Below are 15,866 nucleotides of genomic sequence, written 5' to 3'. Positions count from 1 at the left end.
ATCATATGGTTGTCTGATTCAAAATGGCCAAAACCAGTCCATTTCAGCTCACTAATGCCTAGGATATCAATCTTTATGTGTTCCATTTCATTTTTGACTACTTCAAATTTTTGTAGCTGTTTCTCCTCAGTTTGAGTGGTGCCACGTCAGCAAATGGAGGTCTCGAAAGCTTTACCTTATCCATATGAGTAAGGATGATTTTACTCTGATAATGCAGCTCTTTGCCCAGTCCTCCTTTGAGAGCTTTCTAAGCTAAGTGATTCATCTTCCTCCTCTGTATTGGATAATGTTTCTGGACTATTCATAAAATTGAGCATGTATCAAACAGTGTTTCTCTGCTATTCATAAGATTTTCCCTGGCCAATTCTTTGAGAAGTAGATGGCCTCCTCCTTCTTCCTAGTCTATCTCAGTCTGCAAGCCAGGCTGATACCTGTGCAACAGGTGCACCCCTTTGTTTGAAACACCAGTGGCACGGCACAGCCTCAAGACTCACAGCAACACGTCACCACAGTAGGACAAACTGACAGACAAGTTTGTCTCCCTCAGCTGTTGGAAACCCCTCTAACCACCCTTATCTGGATCCTGGTGGCTAACTTCTCAATCTTTTCCTGTCCCCTTTGTCTTTTCTGTCCTCTTCCTGCTTCCTGCCTCACTGCTTGTGGTGGGTGGCCTGGGTTCCCTCTCCTCACCTGGCTCCCTGAGGTTGAATCCTCGATCTATTCCTATCCCCTTTGCCTTTTCTGTCCTCTCCCTGACTTCCTGCCTCGCTCCTTGTGGCGTGTGGCCTGGGATCCCTCTCTTCACGTCGATCCCTGCAGCTGACTCCTCAATCTGTTCTGGTCTCCTTTGCCTTTTTTTTTTTTTTTCTTCTCCTCGCTTCCCACCTCACTGCCTGTTCTTAGGTCCCTGGAATCTGAATGAGAATGGTATCACTTTAAACTCCAAAATTGTTGCGACTTGTAAACATTCAAAATGGCTGCACCTCAGTTACTTTAAGTATCCAAAATGCCTTCCAAGTGTAAACAATCAAAATGGCTGCACCCCCCAGACAAACCAGAAGGTCGGAAAAACCATCAGATTGATGTTTGATCCAAGAACTTTGGACTTGCCAGCTTCTATAAATGTAAGATCGGCAGCAGCAGCCAACAACCTTGACCATCCCCCAAGAGACTGGCCTCAAACCTGAACCATAGGGAAGACTTCCCCCAACCCCCCTCAGGGCCTGAGGCTTTAGAGAATGATAACACCTCCTCCATCTGAGAAATCAAATCAGACCATCTTCTAACCTTGCCTACTTTCTTGGGGTCCCGGGGTGGTATATACAATTGACGCACTTGGCTGCCAGCTGAAAGGTTGGTGGTTCGAGGCCACCCAGAGACACCTAGGAAGACTGAAAAATTAGTCAGTGAACCCCCATGGGGTGCAAGTTCACCCTGACACACATGGGGTGCTGTGAGTTGGGGTCGGCTCCACGGTCACTGGTCTGCCTACCTTCCTCTTCCCCTCCCTCCCAGTTCACCAGAAGGCCTAAAGACCTGCCCAATACCTGCCACTCACCCTGGGCTCTGCATGGCAACCTTTCCCATCCCAACAGGGACCTCACTGCCCCAGGTATTTCCTCTATCCCACTCCTGAAACAAGGAGTATTGTTACTCTAAAACCCCATACCCTCTTGGTGAATGGAGGTTCAGCCATCCCCCACTCCCACCCACCTTCTGGGCCTGCAGGAACTCCATCCCACTCTGTGTACTCCGATGGAGCCTGGGTGCCCTACACTGCCCTCCCCCGATTTTTTTTTTTTTTTTTTTTTTTAGTTTGCTTGCTTTTGTCTGTTTTAAAAGTACTACTATTATTAATACTTTTGTACTTTTGTCCTTTTTACTATTATTCTTTATTCTTCCCCTTCCAGGTCCTAGTTTTCAGCTTTCTTCTTTTCCCTGTTCCTGGTTGCATTTTTTTTTCCTCATGGTTAACATCATTCCTTGTTTTTTTTTTTTGCATTTTTCCCATTTTGTCTTCATTATTCTCCTTCTCTGCCTTCTTACCCTTATTGCCCTATCCCCAGATATTGCAGGTTTTCCTTTTTTTTCACTGACCTTCTTGTTTGTCCTCAGCTTTAGATTGGTATATGTTCAACTATTCACTTGACAACACCACTTGGATTTAAATATAATTCTCAAACTTAAATTTCTGATCACCCCTCAAATAAACTCCATTCACTGTTGTTTGTTTTTCACTTCATTAAATCATAATCTATCCATCTAGTTGTTCAGGCCAAACACTAACTATATTTTGGTTATTTTCTTCCTGCTAATACTAATTCGTTTTCAAATTTTCTTGTTCAAAATATATTCACTATTCAACATTTTTTTTTTTTTCTTTCCTCCATCCTGGTCTATTTATCTGTCAATTATTGACTGGATTAATCTGGTAGCATTTTAGCTGATCTCTCCCCTTTCACTCTTGTGCCATTAGAATAAGTTTGCAACATTTTAGAAAGAATGGTCTTTTTAAAATACAACCCATATTATGTTGCTCTTCAAGTTTATTAAGATCCCTATTAATGGCTTCTCATCAGTCATACTTAAAACTTCCTGGGATATTCCAGAATAACCCTGGAATATCCCAGAATTCTCAGAGACTTTGCACTTGCTATATGCTAACAATGATACTCCCTCAGACACTCAGCTGTCTTTCTCTTACCTCCTAACAAGTTACCTTCTCAACCCTAGAGCTGTTGCTATTGTTACATGCTGACGAGTTGCACCCAACTCATAGCAACCTCTCCTTGGGTTTTCGAGGTGGTATCACTACTAAAGTAGATTGCCCAACCTTCCTTCCAAGGAGTGGCTGGTGGGTTTGAACCACCAGCCTTCTGGTTAGCAGTCAAGTGCCTTTGGCACTGTGTTACCAGAGCTCCTCAACCCTAGAGCACCCACAGAAAATAATAAAATAAAAACATCTCCAAGAAATCTCAAGGCAAGGCAAAAGGGAGTCATAAAATATATTCAATTACAAGTAAGGCTGCAAGAGAAGAAAGTATTACAAAGTCACATGGGGAAAATGGAGATCTAGTAGCACAATTTAAGTCTAATCATATTGATGATTACATCAAACCTAAGTAGCCTAAACATCAAATTCAAAGGCACAGATTATCAGCTTGGATTAAAACACAAAATGAAATTTATATACTCTAAAAAAAAAAAAAAAAAAAATCCCCTTCAAATATAAATATAAAAAAGTAAGTAAATTAAAATAAAAATTTTGAATTAGTTATCTTATGCATATACTATCCATAAGAAAACTGAAGTGGCTATTTTAATGTCAGACAAATAGACAAATTAGCTTTCAGAATAATGATCAAATCAGGTATAAAGTGGAATGCTAACAAAGATAAAGGGGCCAGTTTATTAAAAACAAACAAAACAAAACAAAAAAACTACCTCAATATGCATATAATAGCAGATGTTCAAAGTACCGTAAGCAAAAGGTGAAGTAACTAAGAGGAGAGTTGACAAATTGATAATCATGGCCTAAGACTTTGAATCTCCTCTCTTAGTGACTGAGTGAATGAATAGGGAGTAAACCCATAGGGGCAGAAAAAACTTGAACAATTCTACCCTCCAACTTGACCCTAAATGATATTTATAGAGCACTCCACAAAACATGTGAAGAATGTACCTTCTTTTAAAATGTATAGGGAACAGTCACCAGTAGACTATGTATTGTGGTATTCTTAAGTCTCTTACGAGTTATAATTTTGTGTTTGTTTTGTGTTGAAGGACAAGAAAATGAAAATGATAGTTATCAAAAGATAATCCACAATTAGTAATTGTAAAAGATGATAATATGAAAATCAAAATATTGCTATGTTTCAGATATTTAATTTGATAAATCAGAAGTGTATGTTGCCTGCAGCTACCAAACAGCAGATTCATTATCATCTTTTTAATGAGCCTGGATATCATATTCTTCAGTCGTGTTTGATAAAAATTCTAAAGGACACTACAGTAGTGGAATTCAGGTGTAAAAGTCATTATCAGTTTGTCATTTTTTTTTCTTGCATAAAAGATTATTTCAAAAAGTTTGATGCAAAAGTCAGTATCATTTAAATGAACTAAAACACTGTTGCCACATAACGGGATTCCGGATTTTCAAATATAAAGAATCATTAAAATAAAAAAGGAAAGGAGATTTATATGAGGTTTCAAACTTTCTTTTTCTTTTTCCAATAAAAATATCAAAAACAAGGACAGAAATAATAAAGGAAGATAAAAGAAAGAAAAGGGAAAATAAAACTGTAATCTAATACAGATTAATACTGTAATCCTTCCTTTCAAAAAGGAAAGCTATTTTTAACAATAAAATGTAGGATTCTCCTAATCTCTGAAATTATAAACTAAAATTTTGCTTAATTAATTAAATTTAAAAACTGATTAAATAATATTGTTGTTGTTGTTAGGTGCCATTGAGTCATCTCTGATTCACAGTGACCTTATGCACAGCAGAATGAAACAATGTGTGGTCTTTGCCAGCCTCATGATCCTTGGTATACCTTAGCCCATCATTGCAGCCACTCTGTCTATTCATCTTGTTGAGGGCCTTTCCCTTCTTCATTGACCCTCCACTTTACCAAGCATGATGTCCTTCTCCAGGGAATGATTCCTTCTGAAAACATGACCAAAGTAGGTGAGACAAAGTCTGGCCATTTTTGCTTCCAAGGAGCATTCTGGCTACACATCTTCCAGGACAGATTTGTTATTCATTTCAGCAGACTAGGATACTCTTAGCATTCTTCTCCAACACCACAACTCAAAGCATCAAATCATCTTCAGTCTTCTTTACTCATTGTCCAGCTCTCACACGCATAAGAGGTGATTGAAAGTACCATGGCTTGGGGCAGGTGCACCTTTGTCTTCAAAGAGATATCTTTGCTCTACATCACTTGAAAGAGGTCTTTTGCAGATTACTCCAATGCAATATGTTGTCTGATGTCTTGACTGCTGCTTCCATTAGTGTTGATTGTAGAACCTATTAATATGAAATCCTTGACAACTTCAATCTTTGCTCCATTTATCACAAAGCTGATTATTGGACCAGTTGTGAGGATTTTTGTTTTCTTTATATTGAGGTGTAATCCATACTGCGGGCTGTAGTCTTTAATCTTCATCAGTAAGTGCCTCAAATCATCTTCACTTTCAGCAAGCAATGTTATGTCATCAGTGTATCAATGATTGTTAATGAGTCTTCCTCCAATTCTGATGCCATGTTTTTCTTCATATAATCCAGCTTCTCAGATTATTTGCTCAGCATACAAATTGAATAAGTATGGTGAATGGATACAATCTTGACACACTCTTTTCTTGATTTTGAACTATGCAGTATCCCCTTGTTCTGTTCGAATGACAGCCTCTTGGTCTATGTACAGGTTCCTCGTGAGTACAATCAAGTGTTCTAGAATTCCCATTCTTTTCAATGTTATCCATAATTTGTTATGATCCACACAACTAAATTCTCTTGCATAGTCAATAAAAAACAAGTAAACATCTTTCTGGTATTCTTTGCTTTCAGCTAAGATCCATCTAACATCAGCAATGATGTTCCTCATTCCATATCCTCTTCTGAATCCAGCTTCCATTTCTTGAAGCTCTCTTGACAATACACTGCTGCAACTGTTTTTGAATTTTATTCAGTAAGATTTTACTTGCATGAAATATTAATGATATTGTTCGATAATTACATGTCCTGTGGGATCACCTTTCTTTGGAATGGGTACAAATATGGATCTCTTCCAGTCAGTTGGCCAGGTAGTTTTCTTCCAAATCTCTTGGCATAACAGAGTGAGTGCCTCTAGTGGGGTATCCGTTTGTTGAAACATCTCAATGGGTATTCCATCAATTCCTGGAGCCTTGTTCTTCACCAATTCCTTCAGTGTAGCTTCCACTTCTTCCTTTAGTACCATTGGTTCTTGAACATATGCCACTCCCTGAAATGGATGAACATTGACCAATTCTTTTCAGTACAGTGACTCTGTGTATTCTTTTCATCTTCTATTGATGTTTCCTGTATCATTCAATATTTTTCCCATAAAATCTTTCAATATTGCAACTCGAGGCTTAAAATTTTTCCTCAGTTCTTTCAGCTTCAGAAATGCTGAGTGTGTTCTTACTTTTTGGTTTTCTAACTCCAGGTCTTTGCACATTTTGTTATAGTAATGAGCTTTGTCTGTTCAAGCTGGTCTTTGAAATCTTCTGTTCAGCTCTTTTATCTTGTCATTTCTTCCACTTGCTTTAGCTACTCTCCACTCAAGGGCAAGTTTCAGAGTCTCTTCTGACATCCATTTTGGTCTTTTCTTCCTTTCTTGTCTTCTTGATGACCTCTTGCTTTCTTCATGAATGATGTCCTTTTTGTCATCCCTCAGTTCCTCTGGTTTTTGGCCATTGGTGTTCAATGTGTTAAATATATTCTTTATATGGTCTCTAAATTCAGGAGGGTTATTATCAAGGCCATATTTTAGAAGGTTGGGCAATCTACTTCAGTAGTGATACCTCCTTGGAAACTCAAGGAGAGGTCACTATGGTCAGATTTGACTCAACGGCAGTGCATTTAGTTTTTTATTTGGACTTGTTTTAATTGTCTTCAACTTCAACTTGAACTTGCATATAAACAGTTGATGGTCTATTCCACAATCAGCTCCTGGCCTTATTTTGGCTGAAGATACTGAACTTCTCCAAAAGATCAAATCTTCTTTGGTCTTCCTTATTCATTGTCCAGTTCTCACATGTATAAGAGGTGAGAGGCCTCTTCCCACAGATGTAATCATTCTGACTCGTGTATTCCATCTGGTGAATTCCATGTGTATAATTGTTGCTTATGTTGTTGAAAAATTGTATTTCCAATGAATAAGTCATTGGTTTTGAAAAATTCTATCATGTGATCTCCAGCATTATATCCATCACCAAGGCCATATTTTCCAACTACCTATAACTCTTCTTTGTTTGCAACTTAAGTATTACAGTTAGCAGTGATAATCAATATATCTTGATTGCATAGTTGGTCAAATTCAGACCACAGAAGTTGGTAGAAATCCTCATTTTGGCTTTGGTGGTTGATGCAAAGATTTGAATAATAGTAGTATTAACTGGTCTTCCTTGTAGGGGTATGGATATTATCCTATCACTGACAACGTTTTACTTCAAGACAGATCATGACAGACTCTTTGTGACAATGAATGCCACACCATTCCTCTTCAATTTGTCATCCTAGCATTGGAAATCATATGATTGTCTGATTCAAAATGTCCAAAACCAGTCTATTTCAGCTCACTAATGCCTAGGATATCAATCTTTATGTGTTTCATTTCATTTTTTACAACTTCCAATTTTCCTAGTTTCATATTTCGTACTTTCCATATTCCAAACATTAATGGATATTTGCATCTGTTTCTACTCATTTTTAGTCTTACCACCTCATCGAATGGAGGTCCCGAAAGCTCTACTCTACCCATATCATTCAGGTCATCTCTACTCTGATGAGTCAGCTCTTTCCCACTCAACTTTTGAGTGCCTTCTGATCTGATGGGCTAATGTTTTGGGACTATTTATATAAAGTTTTCCAATACAATATCAGACAGTATTTCTATGCTATTCATAAGGTTTTCACTGGTCAATTCTTTGAGAAGTGGATGGCCTCTTCCTTCTTCTGAGTCTGTCTTAGTCCAGAAGCTCTGCTGAAATCTGTGCACTATGGGTAACCTTGCTGGCATTTTGTTACATGGTGGTATAGCCTCCAGTCTCACAGCATCACACAAGCCACAAGAGGATGACAAACTGACTGACAAGTTAATCTCCCTTGGTTGTTCCTAACCTGTCTGCAGCTCCCTACCATGGGCAACGGCCTTAAAATACAGCCTCCTTCAAGAGAAAAGTAGCCCCCAAGCCCTGGGCCTGCCTACCTCAGGCCCCATCCTTAATAAAGAGCTGCCCCCAAGGGAAATTCAGTCCCCCGCCCCAGGTCCACCTACCTCAGGCCCTAGCCTAAAAATAGAGCCTTCTCAATGCAAAAACAGCCTCCAAGTCCTGGGCTTGCCTACCTCAGCCCCTCCCATAATAAAGAATTGCCTCCAAGCGAAGAGTAGCCCTCAGACTTGGGCCTGCCTATCTCAGACCCCAGACTTAAAATAGAACCACCCCCAAGTGAAAAGCAGCTTCCAAGAAACCTCTAAATATATATACCTTAAACTATTGGATAAACATAAATTTAATCTTTATAATCTTAATTTGTTATTGTTAGTTGGTGTGGGGTTGGCTCTGACTCATAGTGACTTCATAGCAGAAGGAAACATTACTGATCCTGAACCTTCTTCACCTTTAGGAAGACCTGAAAGTTTGTTGTACTGTGGTAGCCTACATGTTGCTGTGATGCTGGAAGCTATACCACAGGTATTTCAAATACCAAGAGAGTCACACACTGTGGAGAGGTTTAAGTGGAGCTTCCAGATGACGACAAACAAGAAAGAAAGTCCTGACAATTAATTTCTAAAAATTTGTCAGTGAAAATCTTATGGATCACAACAGAATACTGTCTATATCCTGTTTTGAAAATGAGTGACCTAAATTGAGTGTCAGGAGCTCTGGTAGCATAGTGCCTAAGGCACTTGACTGCTAACCAGAAGGCTGGAAGTTCAAACCCACTAGCCACTCCTCAGAAGGAAGGTTGGGCAATCTACTTCTGTAGTGACACCACCTCAGAAACCCAAGGAGGGGTCATTATGAATCGGGTCCAACTTGATGGCATATAACAACAACCACAACAACACAACAGTGTAAACAATGGAATAAAAATCTTGACAAGACAAGGTTGAAAGTAGAGAAAATTTCAAGGACAAAAATATTAAGAAAGTACAAACCCAACATTTTTACTGGGATGTCTTTCTTATATTATAAGTAACTCAAGTATCACAGGTATCACCACTATGAGGTGGCCATAAGTGGTGGGAATTTTTGACATCACAATCCAGTCATAATGTTGTTGTTGTTCTTAGGTGCCGTTGAGTTGTTTCTGACTCATAGCGACCCCATGCACAGCAGAACAAAACACTGCCCAATCCCGTGCCACCTCCATGATCCCTGCTATACTTGAGCCCATCATCACAGCCACCATGTCAATCCATCTCATTGAAGGCCTCCCCCTCTTTCGTCGACCCTCCACCCTACCAAGCATGACATCCTTCTACAAGGAATGGTCCCTTCTGCCAATCCAGTCATAGGCTTTTTGCTGCATCAGTTAGTTTTTGGATCCACGTTCCAAAGGAAGCCATGGGGTGGAGATATTTGACCTCTGTAAGAGACACTATTTGCAAGTGTCTGAGTAGTGGACATTTCAAAAATCATATGTTCATAGACACCGGAGGCTAGTGTAGATGAAAGCCCCTCTCTGTCTCTCCCTCATGAACCCCTCTCCTCTCCTTTCTCTCTTTAATAAACTTTGGCTGTGAAAAAAAAAAAATCATATGTTAATGATCTATCAGTTTTTTGAAAAATACTTCCAAGTATATCAAAGTGATATTTAAAAATATTTCTCTAAAATAATTTTCTGCAAAAAGGGAAATTAAGATTAAATTGTAAAATATTCAGAAAATACAATTATCTGTATATTTATGTATATAGATAAGTGAGTGTATACAAAATATCATAAAACAGATAGAGTACAAAAAACTTTTTGCATTGAAAGAAAATTTCATAGCTTCATATATTTATATTTTTTTTAAAAAATGAATTGATTTAACTTGGTGTTCAACAGTTAGAAGAAAGAATCAAAAAGAAAGAGAAAGAAGGAAGTATTTTAAAATTAGTAATTCATAAATAAAAATGGGAGAATTAATAATTGAATAATATATATATATATTAAATCAATTAGATGAATCCATTGGTAATGGAATAAAAAAGACAAAATATACCAAATAAAAAATGATAAGGAAATACTTCGCTCAAATTGAAAATAAACTTTAAAACTTGGAAAATAGATATTTTCAGGAATATAAACTTCAATCTGAAGGATATTTTCTATCTAAAAATTATGTTATCATAGGAAAAAAGTAGAAAATTTTGACAATTATCAAGTGCTCTTTTTTCCCAAGGCAAAAATGAGAATTAAGCCACAGGAGTGAGTTTATTTCTAGGCCCAAAAGGTGTCTAGAGACCATAGTATCAGGTTTTCACTGGTCTCCAACACACCTGTAAGATCTTTTTTTATAATTTTGATTTTTGTTCCACATTTTTCTCCCACTCTATCTCAGATCTCCTATTTTGATTCCTTTCCAAGTGGTCGGCAATGGTAACCAAGCACCATCTAGTTCTTCTGGACTCAGGGTCATGTAGGCTGAGGTTCTCATGGCCCGCTAGTCCCTTGCACTAATTATTTCCATGCATCTTTAGTTTTCTTCACTCTTCTTTGCTCCAGATGAGAAGCAACAAATGTTTGTCCCTTAGATGGCTACTGGGAAGCTCTTAAGACCCAGTTGCTAATCACCAAAGTAGCATGAAGAACAATGTTTTTATGAACTATGCTATACCAGTTGACTTTGATGCCCCACTTGACTTTGATTCTGAGGCCACAGGTCCAGAGACTCACTCAGAGACCCAGAGACTCCCAACATCAGAGCTCTACACACCTTATTTGCATTATATCCAGTAATGTGAGAGTTGCAAAGACTGCAGCTAGAAATGCCATACCAAGTAACTCACTGCACCACAGCAGTCAGTCAACTGAAAAAGAGTTTCCTTGCAGAACGGAGTGGGTGGCTGCTTCAATATGTAAAGAAAGGATATGTTTGTTTATGGCAGGAAGTTTTTATAACTTTGCCATATTAACTCTAATATATATCTATATGTATGTATATAAAGAGAGACATTTATCTCAAGGAAATGGTTCACGCTAAATTGGTCAACCATCAAACTGGAGGCTTCTCCTCATGCAGCTGCAGGGGCTGATGAACCCAAGATAGACAAGCAGTATAGCAAGCTGATGTCTTCAGAGGCTGACAAATCCAAGCTCAATAGGTAAAATGGTAGGATGTTGGTTCACAGGCTACAAGGCAACTACGATCATCAGGCAATGTGACAAGCCACTGGTTCAAATTCAGAAGATGATGAGCCAGATTCAGAATCTTGAGTAAAAAGCCAGAGACCTTTCCAGTCCTTTTGTTTACATATTGCAGCAGCTGCATTACTGGGTAACCCACTGCTGTTGGGTCAGATCCTACTCATAGCAACCCCTCCTTGGGTTTCCAAGACAGTCTCACCACGGAAGTAGATTGCCCAATCTTCCTTCTGAGGAGTGGTTGGTGAGTTTGAACTGCAAGCCTTCTGGTTAGCAATCAAATGCCTTAGCCACTATACCACCACTAGGTGGGACCATCCATGCAAATAAAGTGTGTAGAGCTCTGATATTGGGATCAGTTAGTTTTGTCACTCTGCCAGACTTAAAATCAGCCTTCCTAGATGCAGAAAGGGGAGCTCACTGCCATCAAGACAGAAGACCTGAAGGTGAAGTGCACCCAAGATCCCTGTGCTGGACCTCCTCTGCAGAGAGAGACCTCAGCAGAGAGATGCCTGGCAGAGAAATGTCCTGGCAGAGAGACAGCAGCAGTGGAACCAAGAGGCACAAGACAGAGAGGTGAGCGTACTTGGCTCATGGAGCTAGAAAACTGAGTGCCCCTGGGCAGGAGGCTTGCTGGAGGAGTGGGGTGCACAGAGGTGTTACTTTTGACAGAGCTAAAAGAGCATATAACACTTGCCAACTCAGAGCAGAGGCCAAGCCTAGAGGCCAAGGGCCAGAGAGGCTTGCCTGAGGGCATAACACAGAGGAGACTGTCCTGATCAAAAAATTATATCCTGATTGCATTCTTCAACCTGAATTGTAGCCTGTTACTTCCCCAATAAACCACATAATCATGAGTATTGTCTGTGAGTTCTGTGTGGCCACTGCAACAAATTATTGAACCCAACAGAGAAGTAGTGAGTGCCATGGGAGGGATGGCTGGTGTCAGAATTGTTAAAAGGCTGGAGAGTGACAGCATGTCTGGCCTCATAGTAATAAGCCTTGGCCTGTTGATGGTGATCCTGTCTTCCTCTTGTGAAGTTAAAGGATGTCAGAAGATGTCGCCTCCATGTCCTTTTTGCAACTGCTTATAGCAGATCTCATCATGGAGGTGATTACATTATACCAGCTCTCATCATGGGGGATAACATCACAACTGGTAAACAACTTACAGTCATGGTCCAGCCAAACTGACATGCAATCTTACCTATCACAGTGATATATCATCATTTGATTTCCTGAATACTGTTTCCATGGCACTGATTGTTGATCCAGTAGAATGAAATTGCTGACAACATCAAATTAATTTTCATTTATCATGATGTTTATTGGTCTAGTTGCAAAGACTTTCATTTTCTTTTTGTTTAGGTATAATCATTACAGAAGGATGTATGTAGTCTTTGACCTCCATCAGTAAGCGACTCAGGTCCTCATCATTCTCAGTAAGCAAAGTTCTGTCATCTGCATGCTTCAGTTGTTAATGAGTCTTCCTCCAATCTTGATGCCACCTTCTTCTTCATATGGTTTGGTTTCTCTAACTATTTGTTGAGTATACAGATTGAATAGTTAAGGTGAAAGTATAGAACCACACACCTTTCCGAATTCTGAACCATGCAGTTTCCCTTCGTTCCTTACAACAGAACAAAACACTTCACAGTCCTGTGCCATCATCACAATTGTTGCAGCCACTGTGTCAATCCATCTTGTTAAGCATCTTTCTCTTTGTCAGTGACCTTCTACTTTACCAAAAATGATGTCTTTCTCCAGACACTGGTCCCTCTTGATAACGTATCCAAAGAATGTGTGATGAAGTCTCACCATCCTTGTTTCTAAGGAGAATTCTGGTTCACTTCCTCCAAGACAGTTTTATTTGTTCTTTTCACCGTCCATAGTGTATTCAATACTCTTTGCCAGCACCATAATTCAAAGACATTTACTTCTTGGTCTTTATTCCTTGTCCAGCTCTCACATGAATATGAGTCTCACATGAATATGAAAATACCATAGCATGGTCAGGCACCACTTAATCCTCAAAGCGACAATCTATCTGGGAAAATGTAATCCAAGAGCATTTGGGTCATATTGAATATTAATGTGCACTTGTTTGTTCAAAAATACTTTTGACACTTGGAATGTATGTGCGTATGTTTGCGTGTGTATGTGTGTGATTTTAGGTCCAGTTTGGTGAGAGGCTGACTATGACCGTTTGCCAAAATATTAAAATTCTTGATGAAATTTCAAGAATTTTCACCAACATCAGATGAAAATGTAAATATATGTGATACAAAATTTAACCACATTCCTTTCTAAAGCAGAAAGCAGAATCATTAACAAGGGGTTTCTTTTATATCTATGATTGTGGCTGGTGTTTTGGTAATAATGATAACTATGATATATGGAAAATTCTCCTTATTTAAAATAATTTTGCTGTTGTTTTGACTACTCTCATATCATGATCCATGAATTAAATATCATGCTCTCACTTCTGAAATACATTTCATTAAAGAAACATGAATTAGTGGATATTTTAAAAATCTTGATGTAAAGAAGTTTTTTAGCATTTACTATGTAAAACATTGTGTTACAACAATTATAAAAGTATTTTTCACTATAACTTACTGAGACATCTTATACACTTTATAGGATAAAGATCAAACCCCTTGGTACATATAAAACCTGCTGGTAGTTTATACTTGCCAAAATTCTCCTGGAAAATAATATTCATCCCTCCAGACTCAAATAATTCTTGTCTACATATATTCTCCTAATGTCCCCAGACAGAGGAAGAAGTCTGTAAGATTTTCACTATTGAAATTATTTTTTAAGTTGTAGTTGCATTATCTTAATGGATTCCTCTTTTACAATATAGGACTAAATAACAAGTTGTCTTTTCCTTTTTCTTTTTTATACAGCAATATTTCTGTTCCATTCCAAGTTCTGTAACTTGAGAAATGTAATTTAGGTTTCATTAAGTAATAGATTTCACAGTGTTTCCTCATGTGGTATATTACAATAGATAGGGAAGTATATTGAAAACAAAAAGATTGTTTAAGGCTCAAGGTCTGGCGACTGGGAGTGTGATCTAGAAAGGAGAGATGGCAACCCTTTGCTGTGCCCGTTATACAGTCTCTGAAGAAGCAGCAGCTACAGGAAGGCCAGAAATGTCCCTCTGAAGTATAGGGCTTAAGGCAAGAACCCCAGTTACCTAGGTGTCAGGGGCTATGATTGCCACAGTTCTAGTCTGGATAATTTACAGAGTGCTGGCATGTAGCTATTGTTCAGCAAGGTAAAGAAGAGGTTATCATTCAGGTGACTGAGAATGGTCAGATATATAAGGGTAGCCAAGACAGGAGTGTGTCAAGAAAGAGGCTGATTTAGTAGTACCAAATGCTAAAGAGATGGAAATACTAAGAGAACAGACTATCTCACCGACTTGGAAATTTTTGTTCACTTTGTGAGAGTAGAAAGGATAGAGAGGTGAGATATTAACTTACTTATGTTGATTGAGTAGTGAAGGAGAAAGGAGGAAATGGAGATAGTGACTACTATACTTCCTTTAAGAAGCTTAGCAGAAAAAAAGAAAATGAAAACTAAGTAGGTTGGCCAAAAGGAAATGAAGACTTATTTCAGTTTGGAAGAGACATGAATATGTTTGTAAGCTGAATTTTAAAAATTCAGTACAGGCATACTTTGGAGAAATTGCAGGTTCGGTTACAGACCACCACAACAAATATCACAATAAAATGAAGCACATGAATTTTTTGCCTTCCCACTGCAAAAGTTATGTTTACACTATATTGTAGGCTATTAAATAGGGGTCCTGCTTGTGCTATAGTTAAGCAGTTCGCTGCTAACCGAAAGGTCACCAGTTCAAACCCACCAGATGTTCTGAGGGAGAAAGATGTGGCAGTCTGCTTCTGTAAAGATTTACATCCTTGGAAATCCTGTGGGGCTGCTATATTCTGTCTTACAGGGTCCCTATGAGTCAGAAATGACTCAGTGGCAAAGGGTGGTCAATAAAGTGTGCATTTATTAAATACTTTGAAATATTGTGATAATTACCAAAATGTGACACAGAGACACAAAGTAAGCACATGCCACCTGAAAAATGGTGCCAATAGACTTACCTGATGCAGAATTGTCGAAACCATCAATTTGTAAAAAACACATTATCTGCAAAGCACAATGAAATGGGCTCTGGCTGGAACTAGCAGTATGCTGAAGATATGAGAATGTTGGGTGGTGAAGCATGATCCCAGATACAGTGGCATAGAACTGAATTCAGATTTGAAGGCAAAGGACTGCAAAGACTTAGAAGCCTGGACAAATTTTGCTGTGGGAGGGAAAGAAAATAATCTTAGCATGGACAGATTGGATGTTGGCAGTGAGAATGTAGAGTGAGCAGGAATTAGGGAGTTCTGCCTAATGATTTCTATGAATAAGAGGTATCATCAACCACTATTGATGAAATTATGTTTCGAACAAAATTTGAAAACTGTGTCATTTAAGCAGACATCTCTGCTTAAAGTAGTACTTTTCCAACTCTTCTGCTGAAGCCCTAGTGTGATTGCAACCCTTTAAAGACAAACACACACATTTCTCCTAGAAATCATCTCTGTAATCTTGCATTCTCTACTCTACTCAGATACTTTCTAAAATCTTCCCAAAACACCCACGCAGAGTAATAAGAGCTTCTGCTATGGGCTAATAGCACTCTCCAACTCTCTACTGTCCTCAATTAAGGCAATTGTTGTGTATATCCATC

Source organism: Orycteropus afer, unplaced genomic scaffold, assembly GCF_000298275.1.
Source record: "Orycteropus afer afer isolate SDZICR_OR568_19922 unplaced genomic scaffold, OryAfe1.0 scaffold00066, whole genome shotgun sequence".
Classification (NCBI taxonomy): domain Eukaryota; kingdom Metazoa; phylum Chordata; class Mammalia; order Tubulidentata; family Orycteropodidae; genus Orycteropus; species Orycteropus afer.
The sequence above is the reverse complement of the archived record's forward strand: the minus strand, read 5'-3'. Positions refer to the sequence as shown.